Below are 14,605 nucleotides of genomic sequence, written 5' to 3'. Positions count from 1 at the left end.
CAAATATGGTCAGCAGAATTATCGGAACCAAAAGTGATAGAAAGTTCAAACATGGCTCAGAACGGCATATAACGTCATAATATCACGTTTCGGGCACATTTTGTTTTTTATCTCCAACATGCTCCAAGATGTCATTTGACGCCTGAATATCACAAATATGGTCGACAGAATTACCGGAACCAAAAGTGATAGAAAGTTCAAACATGGCTCAAAAGGGCGTATAACGTCATAATATCACGTTTTGGGTACATTTTGTTTTTTATCTCCAACATGCTCCAAGATGTCATTTGGCGCCTGAATATAACAAATATGGTCAGCAGAATTATCGGAACCAAAAGTGATAGAAAGTTCAAACATGGCTCAAAACGGCGTATAACGTCATAATATCACGTTTTGGGCACATTTTGTTTCTTATCTCCAACATGCTCCAAGATGTCATTTGGCGCCTGAATATCACAAATATGGTCAGCAGAATTATCGGAACCAAAAGTGATAGAAAGTTCAAACATGGCTCAGAACGGCATATAACGTCATAATATCACGTTTCGGGCACATTTTGTTTTTTATCTCCAACATGCTCCAAGATGTCATTTGACGCCTGAATATCACAAATATGGTCGACAGAATTACCGGAACCAAAAGTGATAGAAAGTTCAAACATGGCTCAAAAGGGCGTATAACGTCATAATATCACGTTTTGGGTACATTTTGTTTTTTATCTCCAACATGCTCCAAGATGTCATTTGGCGCCTGAATATAACAAATATGGTCAGCAGAATTATCGGAACCAAAAGTGATAGAAAGTTCAAACATGGCTCAAAACGGCGTATAACGTCATAATATCACGTTTTGGGCACATTTTGTTTTTTATCTCCAACTTGCTCCAAGATGTCATTTGGCGCCTGAATATCACAAATATGGTCAACAGAATTATCGGAACCAAAAGTGATAGAAAGTTCAAACATGGCTCAGAACGTCGTATAACGTCATAATATCACGTTTTGGGCACATTTTGTTTTTTATCTCCAACATGCTCCAAGATGTCATTTGGCGCCTGAATATCACAAATATGGTCAGCAGAATTATCGGAACCAAAAGTGATAGAAAGTTCAAACATGGCTCAGAACGGCGTATAACGTCATAATATCACGTTTCGGGCACATTTTGTTTTTTATCTCCAACTTGCTCCAAGATGTCATTTGGCGCCTGACTATCACAAATATGATCAGCAGAATTATCGGAACCGAAAGTGATAGAAAGTTCAAACATGGCTCAGAACGGCGTATAACGTCATAATATCACGTTTTGGGTACATTTTGTTTTTTATCTCCAACATGCTCCAAGATGTCATTTGGCGCCTGTATATCACAAATATGGTCAACAGAATTATCGGAACCAAAAGTGATAGAAAGTTCAAAGATGGCTCAGAACGTCGTATAACGTCATAATATCACGTTTTGGGCACATTTTGTTTCTTATCTCCAACATGCTCCAAGATGTCATTTGGCGCCTGAATATCACAAATATGGTCAGCAGAATTATCGGAACCAAAAGTGATAGAAAGTTCAAACATGGCTCAGAACGGCATATAACGTCATAATATCACGTTTCGGGCACATTTTGTTTTTTATCTCCAACATGCTCCAAGATGTCATTTGACGCCTGAATATCACAAATATGGTCGACAGAATTACCGGAACCAAAAGTGATAGAAAGTTCAAACATGGCTCAAAAGGGCGTATAACGTCATAATATCACGTTTTGGGTACATTTTGTTTTTTATCTCCAACATGCTCCAAGATGTCATTTGGCGCCTGAATATAACAAATATGGTCAGCAGAATTATCGGAACCAAAAGTGATAGAAAGTTCAAACATGGCTCAAAACGGCGTATAACGTCATAATATCACGTTTTGGGCACATTTTGTTTTTTATCTCCAACTTGCTCCAAGATGTCATTTGGCGCCTGAATATCACAAATATGGTCAACAGAATTATCGGAACCAAAAGTGATAGAAAGTTCAAACATGGCTCAGAACGTCGTATAACGTCATAATATCACGTTTTGGGCACATTTTGTTTTTTATCTCCAACATGCTCCAAGATGTCATTTGGCGCCTGAATATCACAAATATGGTCAGCAGAATTATCGGAACCAAAAGTGATAGAAAGTTCAAACATGGCTCAGAACGGCGTATAACGTCATAATATCACGTTTCGGGCACATTTTGTTTTTTATCTCCAACTTGCTCCAAGATGTCATTTGGCGCCTGACTATCACAAATATGATCAGCAGAATTATCGGAACCGAAAGTGATAGAAAGTTCAAACATGGCTCAGAACGGCGTATAACGTCATAATGTCACGTTTTGGGCACATTTTGTTTTTTATCTCCAACTTGCTCCAAGATGTCATTTGGCGTCTGAATATCACAAATATGGTCAGCAGAATTATCAGAACCAAAAGTGATAGAAAGTTCAAACATGGCTCAGAACGGCGTATAACGTCATAATATCACGTTTTGGGCACATTTTGTTTTTTATCTCCAACATGGTCCAAGATGTCATTTGGCGCCTGAATATCAAATATATGGTCAACAGAATTACCGGAACCAAAAGTGATAGAAAGTTCAAACATGGCTCAGAACGGCGTATAACGTCATAATATCACGTTTTGGGCACATTTTGTTTTTTATCTCCAACATGCTCCAAGATGTCATTTGGCGCCTGAATATCAAATATATGGTCAACAGAATTACCGGAACCAAAAGTGATAGAAAGTTCAAACATGGCTCAGAACGGCGTATAACGTCATAATATTACGTTTTGGGCACATTTTGTTTTTTATCTCCAACATGGTCCAAGATGTCATTTGGCGCCTGAATATCAAATATATGGTCAACAGAATTACCGGAACCAAAAGTGATAGAAAGTTCAAACATGGCTCAGAACGGCGTATAACGTCATAATATCACGTTTTGGGCACATTTTGTTTTTTATCTCCAACATGCTCCAAGATGTCATTTGGCGCCTGAATATCACAAATATGGTCAGCAGAATTATCGGAACCAAAAGTGATAGAAAGTTCAAACATGGCTCAGAACGGCGTATAACGTCATAATATCACGTTTTAGGCACATTTTGTTTTTTATCTCCAACATGCTCCAAGATGTCATTTGGCGCCTGAATATCACAAATATGGTCAACAGAATTACCGGAACCGAAAGTGATAGAAAGTTCAAACATGGCTCAGAACGGCGTATAACGTCATAATATCACGTTTTGGGCACATTTCGTTTTTTATCTCCAACATGCTCCAAGATGTCATTTGACGCCTGAATATCACAAATATGGTCAACAGAATTATCGGAACCGAAAGTGATAGAAAGTTCAGACATGGCTCAGAACGGCGTATAGCGTCATAATATCACGTTTTGGGCACATTTTGTTTTTTATCTCCAACATGCTCCAAGATGTCATTTGGTGCCTGAATATCACATATATGGTCAACAGAATTATCGGAACCGAAAGCGATAGAAAGTTCAAACATGGCTCAAAACGGCGTTTAACGTCATAATATCACGTTTTGGGCACATTTTGTTTTTTATCTCCAACATGCTCCAAGATGTCATTTGACGCCTGAATATCACAAATATGATCAACAGAATTATCGGAACCGAAAGTGAAAGAGAGTTCAAACATGGCTCAGAACGGCGTATAACGTCATAATATCACGTTTTGGGCACATTTTGTTTTTTATCTCCAACGTGCTCCAAGATGTCATTTGACGCCTGAATATCACAAATATGGTCAACAAAATTATCGGAACCGAAAGTGATAGAAAGTTCAAACATGGCTCAGAACGTCGTATAACGTCATAATATCACGTTTTGGGCACATTTTGTTTTTTATCTCCAACATGCTCCAAGATGTCATTTGACGCCTGAATATCACAAATATGGTCAACAAAATTATCGGAACCGAAAGTGATAGAAAGTTCAAACATGGCTCAGAACGGCGTATAACGTCATAATATCACGTTTTGGGCACATTTTGTTTTTTATCTCCAACATGCTCCAAGATGTCATTTGGCGCCTGAATATCAAATATATGGTCAACAGAATTACCGGAACCAAAAGTGATAGAAAGTTCAAACATGGCTCAGAACGGCGTATAACGTCATAATATCACGTTTTGGGCACATTTTGTTTTTTATCTCCAACATGCTCCAAGATGTCATTTGGCGCCTGAATATCACAAATATGGTCAACAGAATTATCGGAACCGAAAGTGATAGAAAGTTCAAACATGGCTCAGAACGTCGTATAACGTCATAATATCACGTTTTGGGCACATTTTGTTTTTTATCTCCAACATGCTCCAAGATGTCATTTGACGCCTGAATATCACAAATATGGTCAACAGAATTACCGGAACCAAAAGTGATAGACAGTTCAAACATGGCTCAAAACGGCGTATAACGTCATAATGTCACGTTTTGGGCACATTTTGTTTTTTATCTCCAACTTGCTCCAAGATGTCATTTGGCGTCTGAATATCACAAATATGGTCAGCAGAATTATCGGAACCAAAAGTGATAGAAAGTTCAAACATGGCTCAAAACGGCGTATAACGTCATAATATCACGTTTTGGGCACATTTTGTTTTTTATCTCCAACTTGCTCCAAGATGTCATTTGGCGCCTGAATATCACAAATATGGTCAACAGAATTATCGGAACCAAAAGTGATAGAAAGTTCAAACATGGCTCAGAACGTCGTATAACGTCATAATATCACGTTTTGGGCACATTTTGTTTTTTATCTCCAACATGCTCCAAGATGTCATTTGGCGCCTGAATATCACAAATATGGTCAGCAGAATTATCGGAACCAAAAGTGATAGAAAGTTCAAACATGGCTCAGAACGGCGTATAACGTCATAATATCACGTTTCGGGCACATTTTGTTTTTTATCTCCAACTTGCTCCAAGATGTCATTTGGCGCCTGACTATCACAAATATGATCAGCAGAATTATCGGAACCGAAAGTGATAGAAAGTTCAAACATGGCTCAGAACGGCGTATAACGTCATAATGTCACGTTTTGGGCACATTTTGTTTTTTATCTCCAACTTGCTCCAAGATGTCATTTGGCGTCTGAATATCACAAATATGGTCAGCAGAATTATCGGAACCAAAAGTGATAGAAAGTTCAAACATGGCTCAGAACGGCGTATAACGTCATAATATCACGTTTTGGGCACATTTTGTTTTTTTATCTTCAACATGCTCCAATGTGACATTTGGCATCTGAATATCAAATATATGGTCGACAGAATTACCGGAACGAAAAGTGATAGAAAGTTCAAACATGTCTCAGAACGGCGTATAACGTCATAATATCACGTTTTGGGCACATTTTGTTTTTTATCTCCAACTTGCTCCAAGATGTCATTTGGCGTCTGAATATCACAAATATGGTCAGCAGAATTATCGGAACCAAAAGTGATAGAAAGTTCAAACATGGCTCAGAACGGCGTATAACGTCATAATATTACGTTTTGGGCACATTTTGTTTTTTATCTCCAACATGGTCCAAGATGTCATTTGGCGCCTGAATATCAAATATATGGTCAACAGAATTACCGGAACCAAAAGTGATAGAAAGTTCAAACATGGCTCAGAACGGCGTATAACGTCATAATATCACGTTTTGGGCACATTTTGTTTTTTATCTCCAACATGCTCCAAGATGTCATTTGGCGCCTGAATATCAAATATATGGTCAACAGAATTACCGGAACCAAAAGTGATAGAAAGTTCAAACATGGCTCAGAACGGCGTATAACGTCATAATATTACGTTTTGGGCACATTTTGTTTTTTATCTCCAACATGGTCCAAGATGTCATTTGGCGCCTGAATATCAAATATATGGTCAACAGAATTACCGGAACCATAAGTGATAGAAAGTTCAAACATGGCTCAGAACGGCGTATAACGTCATAATATCACGTTTTGGGCACATTTTGTTTTTTATCTCCAACGTGCTCCAAGATGTCATTTGGCGCCTGAATATCACAAATATGGTCAGCAGAATTATCGGAACCAAAAGTGATAGAAAGTTCAAACATGGCTCAGAACGGCGTATAACGTCATAATATCACGTTTTAGGCACATTTTGTTTTTTATCTCCAACATGCTCCAAGATGTCATTTGGCGCCTGAATATCACAAATATGGTCAACAGAATTACCGGAACCGAAAGTGATAGAAAGTTCAAACATGGCTCAAAACGGTGTATAACGTCATAATATCACGTTTTGGGCACATTTTGTTTTTTATCTCCAACATGCTCCAAGATGTCATTTGGCGCCTGAATATCACATATATGGTCAACAGAATTATCGGAACCGAAAGTGATAGAAAGTTCAAACATGGCTCAAAACGGCGTATAACGTCATAATATCACGTTTTGGGCACATTTCGTTTTTTATCTCCAACATGCTCCAAGATGTCATTTGACGCCTGAATATCACAAATATGGTCAACAGAATTATCGGAACCGAAAGTGATAGAAAGTTCAAACATGGCTCAGAACGGCGTATAGCGTCATAATATCACGTTTTGGGCACATTTTGTTTTTTATCTCCAACATGCTCCAAGATGTCATTTGGGGCCTGAATATCACATATATGGTCAACAGAATTATCGGAACCGAAAGCGATAGAAAGTTCAAACATGGCTCAAAACGGCGTATAACGTCATAATATCACGTTTTGGGCACATTTTGTTTTTTATCTCCAACATGCTCCAAGATGTCATTTGACGCCTGAATATCACAAATATGATCAACAGAATTATCGGAACCGAAAGTGAAAGAGAGTTCAAACATGGCTCAGAACGGCGTATAACGTCATAATATCACGTTTTGGGCACATTTTGTTTTTTATCTCCAACGTGCTCCAAGATGTCATTTGACGCCTGAATATCACAAATATGGTCAACAAAATTATCGGAACCGAAAGTGATAGAAAGTTCAAACATGGCTCAGAACGTCGTATAACGTCATAATATCACGTTTTGGGCACATTTTGTTTTTTATCTCCAACATGCTCCAAGATGTCATTTGACGCCTGAATATCACAAATATGGTCAACAAAATTATCGGAACCGAAAGTGATAGAAAGTTCAAACATGGCTCAGAACGGCGTATAACGTCATAATATCACGTTTTGGGCACATTTTGTTTTTTATCTCCAACATGCTCCAAGATGTCATTTGGCGCCTGAATATCAAATATATGGTCAACAGAATTACCGGAACCAAAAGTGATAGAAAGTTCAAACATGGCTCAGAACGGCGTATAACGTCATAATATCACGTTTTGGGCACATTTTGTTTTTTATCTCCAACATGCTCCAAGATGTCATTTGGCGCCTGAATATCACAAATATGGTCAACAGAATTATCGGAACCGAAAGTGATAGAAAGTTCAAACATGGCTCAGAACGTCGTATAAAGTCATAATATCACGTTTTGGGCACATTTTGTTTTTTATCTCCAACATGCTCCAAGATGTCATTTGACGCCTGAATATCAAATATATGGTCAACAGAATTACCGGAACCAAAAGTGATAGAAAGTTCAAACATGGCTCAAAACGGCGTATAACGTCATAATATCACGTTTTGGGCACATTTTGTTTTTTATCTCCAACATGCTCCAAGATGTCATTTGGCGCCTGAATATCAAATATATGGTCAACAGAATTACCGGAACCAAAAGTGATAGAAAGTTCAAACATGGCTCAAAACGGCGTATAACGTCATAATATTACGTTTTGGGCACATTTTGTTTTTTATCTCCAACATGCTCCAAGATGTCATTTGGCGCCTGAATATCACAAATATGGTCAACAGAATTATCGGAACCGAAAGTGATAGAAAGTTCAAACATGGCTCAGAACGTCGTATAACGTCATAATATCACGTTTTGGGCACATTTTGTTTTTTATCTCCAACATGCTCCAAGATGTCATTTGACGCCTGAATATCACAAATATGGTCAACAGAATTACCGGAACCAAAAGTGATAGAAAGTTCAAACATGGCTCAAAACGGCGTATAACGTCATAATATCACGTTTTGGGCACATTTTGATTTTTATCTCCAACATGCTCCAAGATGTCATTTGGCGCCTGAATATCAAATATATGGTCAACAGAATTACCGGAACCAAAAGTGATAGAAAGTTCAAACATGGCTCAGAACGGCGTATAACGTCATAATATCACGTTTTGGGCACATTTTGTTTTTTATCTCCAACATGCTCCAAGATGTCATTTGGCGCCTGAATATCACAAATATGGTCAGCAGAATTATCGGAACCAAAAGTGATAGAAAGTTCAAACATGGCTCAGAACGGCGTATAGCGTCATAATATCACGTTTTGGGCACATTTTGTTTTTTATCTCCAACATGCTCCAAGATGTCATTTGGTGCCTGAATATCACATATATGGTCAACAGAATTATCGGAACCGAAAGTGATAGAAAGTTCAAACATGGCTCAAAACGGCGTATAACGTCATAATATCACGTTTTGGGCACATTTTGTTTTTTATCTCCAACATGCTCCAAGATGTCATTTGACGCCTGAATATCACAAATATGATCAACAGAATTATCGGAACCGAAAGTGAAAGAGAGTTCAAACATGGCTCAGAACGGCGTATAACGTCATAATATCACGTTTTGGGCACATTTTGTTTTTTATCTCCAACGTGCTCCAAGATGTCATTTGACGCGTGAATATCACAAATATGGTCAACAAAATTATCGGAACCGAAAGTGATAGAAAGTTCAAACATGGCTCAGAACGTCGTATAACGTCATAATATCACGTTTTGGGCACATTTTGTTTTTTATCTCCAACATGCTCCAAGATGTCATTTGGCGCCTGAATATCACAAATATTGTCAACAGAATTATCGGAACCGAAAGTGATAGAAAGTTCAAACATGGCTCAGAACGTCGTATAACGTCATAATATCACGTTTTGGGCACATTTTGTTTTTTATCTCCAACATGCTCCAAGATGTCATTTGACGCCTGAATATCACAAATATGGTCAACAGAATTACCGGAACCAAAATTGATAGAAAGTTCAAACATGGCTCAAAACGGCGTATAACGTCATAATATCACGTTTTGGGCACATTTTGTTTTTTATCTCCAACATGCTCCAACATGTCATTTGGCGCCTGAATATCACAAATATGGTCAACAGAATTATCGGAACCGAAAGTGATAGAGAGTTCAAACATGGTTCAGAACGACGTATAACGTCATAATATCACGTTTTGGGCACATTTTGTTTTTTATCTCCAACATGCTCCAACATGTCATTTGGCGCCTGAATGTCACAAATATGGTCAACAGAATTATCGGAACCGAAAGTGATAGAAAGTTCAAACATGGCTCAAAACGGCGTATAACGTCATAATATCACATTTTGTTTTTTATCTCCAACATGCTCCAAGATGTCATTTGACGCCTGAATATCACAAATATGGTCGACAGAATTACCGGAACCAAAAGTGATAGAAAGTTCAAACATGGCTCAGAACGGCGTATAACGTCATAATATCACGTTTTGGGCACATTCTGTTTTTTATCTCCAACATGCTCCAACATGTCATTTGGCGCCTGAATATCACAAATATGGTCAACAGAATTATCGGAACCGAAAGTGATAGAAAGTTCAAACATGGCTCAAAACGGCGTATAACGTCATAATATCACGTTTTGGGCACATTTTGTTTTTTATCTCCAACATGCTCCAAGATGTCATTTGGCGCCTGAATATCAAATATATGGTCAACAGAATTACCGGAACCAAAAGTGATAGAAAGTTCAAACATGGCTCAGAACGGCGTATAACGTCATAATATCACGTTTTGGGCACATTTTGTTTTTTATCTCCAACATGCTCCAACATGTCATTTGGCGCCTGAATATCAAATATATGGTCAACAGAATTACCGGAACCAAAAGTGATAGAAAGTTCAAACATGGCTCAGAACGGCGTATAACGTCATGATATCACGTTTTGGGCACATTTTGTTTTTTATCTCCAACATGCTCCAAGATGTCATTTGGCGCCTGAATACCACAAATATGGTCAACAGAATTATCGGAACCGAAAGTGATAGAAAGTTCAAACATGGCTCAGAACGTCGTATAACGTCATAATATCACGTTTTGGGCACATTTTGTTTTTTATCTCCAACATGCTCCAAGATATCATTTGACGCCTGAATATCACAAATATGGTCAACAGAATTACCGGAACCAAAAGTGATAGAAAGTTCAAACATGTCTCAAAACGGCGTATAACGTCATAATATCACGTTTTGGGCACATTTTGTTTTTTATCTCCAACATGCTCCAAGATGTCATTTGGCGCCTGAATATCACAAATATGGTCAGCAGAATTATCGGAACCAAAAGTGATAGAAAGTTCAAACATGGCTAAGAACGTCGTATAACGTCATAATATCACGTTTTGGGCACATTTTGTTTTTTATCTCCAACATGCTCCAAGATGTCATTTGACGCCTGAATATCAAATATATGGTCAACAGAATTACCGGAACCAAAAGTGATAGAAAGTTCAAACATGGCTCAGAACGGCGTATAACGTCATAATATCACGTTTTGGGCACATTTTGTTTTTTATCTCCAACATGCTCCAAGATGTCATTTGGCGCCTGAATATCACAAATATGGTCAACAGAATTATCGGAACCGAAAGTGATAGAAAGTTCAAACATGGCTCAAAACGGCGTATAACGTCATAATATCACGTTTTGGGCACATTTTGTTTTTTATCTTCAACATGCTCCAAGATGTCATTTGGCGCCTGAATATCACAAATATGGTCAACAGAATTATCGGAACCGAAAGTCATAGAAAGTTCAAACATGGCTCAGAACGTCGTATAACGTCATAATATCACGTTTTGGGCACATTTTGTTTTTTATCTCCAACATGCTCCAAGATGTCATTTGACGCCTGAATATCACAAATATGGTCAACAGAATTACCGGAACCAAAAGTGATAGAAAGTTCAAACATGGCTCAAAACGGCGTATAACGTCATAATATCACGTTTTGGGCACATTTTGTTTTTTATCTCCAACATGCTCCAACATGTCATTTGGCGCCTGAATATCACAAATATGGTCAACAGAATTATCGGAACCGAAAGTGATAGAGAGTTCAAACATGGCTCAAAACGGCGTATAACGTCATAATATCACGTTTTGGGCACATTTTGTTTTTTATCTCCAACATGCTCCAACATGTCATTTGGCGCCTGAATATCACAAATATGGTCAACAGAATTATCGGAACCGAAAGTGATAGAAAGTTCAAACATGGCTCAAAACGGCGTATAACGTCATAATATCACGTTTTGGGCACATTTTGTTTTTTATCTCCAACATGCTCCAAGATGTCATTTGGCGCCTGAATATCAAATATATGGTCAACAGAATTACCGGAACCAAAAGTGATAGAAAGTTCAAACATGGCTCAGAACGGCGTATAACGTCATAATATCACGTTTTGGGCACATTTTGTTTTTTATCTCCAACATGCTCCAACATGTCATTTGGCGCCTGAATATCACAAATATGGTCAACAGAATTATCGGAACCCAAAGTGATAGAGAGTTCAAACATGGCTCAGAACGGCGTATAACGTCATAATATCACGTTTTGGGCACATTTTGTTTTTTATCTCCAACATGCTCCAACATGTCATTTGGCGCCTGAATATCACAAATATGGTCAACAGAATTATCGGAACCGAAAGTGATAGAGAGTTCAAACATGGCTCAGAACGGCGTATAACGTCATAATATCACGTTTTGGGCACATTTTGTTTTTTATCTCCAACATGCTCCAACATGTCATTTGGCGCCTGAATATCACAAATATGGTCAACAGAATTATCGGAACCGAAAGTGATAGAAAGTTCAAACATGGCTCAAAACGGCGTATAACGTCATAATATCACGTTTTGGGCACATTTTGTTTTTTATCTCCAACATGCTCCAAGATGTCATTTGGCGCCTGAATATCAAATATATGGTCAACAGAATTACCGGAACCAAAAGTGATAGAAAGTTCAAACATGGCTCAGAACGGCGTATAACGTCATAATATTACGTTTTGGGCACATTTTGTTTTTTATCTCCAACATGCTCCAAGATGTCATTTGGCGCCTGAATATCACAAATATGGTCAACAGAATTACCGGAACCAAAAGTGATAGAAAGTTCAAACATGGCTCAGAACGGCGTATAACGTCATAATATTACGTTTTGGGCACATTTTGTTTTTTATCTCCAACATGCTCCAAGATGTCATTTGGCGCCTGAATATCACAAATATGGTCAACAGAATTATCGGAACCGAAAGTGATAGAAAGTTCAAACATGGCTCAGAACGTCGTATAACGTCATAATATCACGTTTTGGGCACATTTTGTTTTTCATCTCCAACATGCTCCAAGATGTCATTTGACGCCTGAATATCACAAATATGGTCAACAGAATTACCGGAACCAAAAGTGATAGAAAGTTCAAACATGGCTCAAAACGGCGTATAACGTCATAATATCACGTTTTGGGCACATTTTGTTTTTTATCTCCAACATGCTCCAAGATGTCATTTGGCGCCTGAATATCAAATATATGGTCAACAGAATTACCGGAACCAAAAGTGATAGAAAGTTCAAACATGGCTCAGAACGGCGTATAACGTCATAATATCACGTTTTGGGCACATTTTGTTTTTTACCTCCAACATGCTCCAAGATGTCATTTGGCGCCTGAATATCACAAATATGGTCAGCAGAATTATCGGAACCAAAAGTGATAGAAAGTTCAAACATGGCTCAGAACGGCGTATAGCGTCATAATATCACGTTTTGGGCACATTTTGTTTTTTATCTCCAACATGCTCCAAGATGTCATTTGGTGCCTGAATATCACATATATGGTCAACAGAATTATCGGAACCGAAAGTGATAGAAAGTTCAAACATGGCTCAAAACGGCGTATAACGTCATAATATCACGTTTTGGGCACATTTTGTTTTTTATCTCCAACATGCTCCAAGATGTCATTTGACGCCTGAATATCACAAATATGATCAACAGAATTATCGGAACCGAAAGTGAAAGAGAGTTCAAACATGGCTCAGAACGGCGTATAACGTCATAATATCACGTTTTGGGCACATTTTGTTTTTTATCTCCAACGTGCTCCAAGATGTCATTTGACGCGTGAATATCACAAATATGGTCAACAAAATTATCGGAACCGAAAGTGATAGAAAGTTCAAACATGGCTCAGAACGTCGTATAACGTCATAATATCACGTTTTGGGCACATTTTGTTTTTTATCTCCAACATGCTCCAAGATGTCATTTGGCGCCTGAATATCACAAATATGGTCAACAGAATTATCGGAACCGAAAGTGATAGAAAGTTCAAACATGGCTCAGAACGTCGTATAACGTCATAATATCACGTTTTGGGCACATTTTGTTTTTTATCTCCAACATGCTCCAAGATGTCATTTGACGCCTGAATATCACAAATATGGTCAACAGAATTACCGGAACCAAAATTGATAGAAAGTTCAAACATGGCTCAAAACGGCGTATAACGTCATAATATCACGTTTTGGGCACATTTTGTTTTTTATCTCCAACATGCTCCAACATGTCATTTGGCGCCTGAATATCACAAATATGGTCAACAGAATTATCGGAACCGAAAGTGATAGAGAGTTCAAACATGGTTCAGAACGACGTATAACGTCATAATATCACGTTTTGGGCACATTTTGTTTTTTATCTCCAACATGCTCCAACATGTCATTTGGCGCCTGAATATCACAAATATGGTCAACAGAATTATCGGAACCGAAAGTGATAGAAAGTTGAAACATGGCTCAAAACGGCGTATAACGTCATAGTATCACGTTTTGGGCACATTTTGTTTTTTATCTCCAACATGCTCCAAGATGTCATTTGGCGCCTGAATATCAAATATATGGTCAACAGAATTACCGGAACCAAAAGTGATAGAAAGTTCAAACATGGCTCAGAACGGCGTATAACGTCATAATATCACGTTTTGGGCACATTTTGTTTTTTACCTCCAACATGCTCCAACATGTCATTTGGCGCCTGAATATCACAAATATGGTCAACAGAATTACCGGAACCAAAAGTGATAGAAAGTTCAAACGTGGCTCAAAACGGCGTATAACGTCATAATATCACGTTTTGGGCACATTTTGTTTTTTATCTCCAACATGCTCCAAGATGTCATTTGACGCCTGAATATCAAATATATGGTCAACAGAATTACCGGAACCAAAAGTGATAGAAAGTTCAAACATGGCTCAGAACGGCGTATAACGTCATAATATCACGTTTTGGGCACATTTTGTTTTTTATCTCCAACATGCTCCAAGATGTCATTTGGCGCCTGAATATCACAAATATGGTCAACAGAATTATC

The sequence above is a fragment of the Onthophagus taurus genome, chromosome 8 (genome assembly GCF_036711975.1).
Source record: "Onthophagus taurus isolate NC chromosome 8, IU_Otau_3.0, whole genome shotgun sequence".
In the NCBI taxonomy this organism is placed as follows: domain Eukaryota; kingdom Metazoa; phylum Arthropoda; class Insecta; order Coleoptera; family Scarabaeidae; genus Onthophagus; species Onthophagus taurus.
This window is presented reverse-complemented; position numbering follows the sequence as displayed.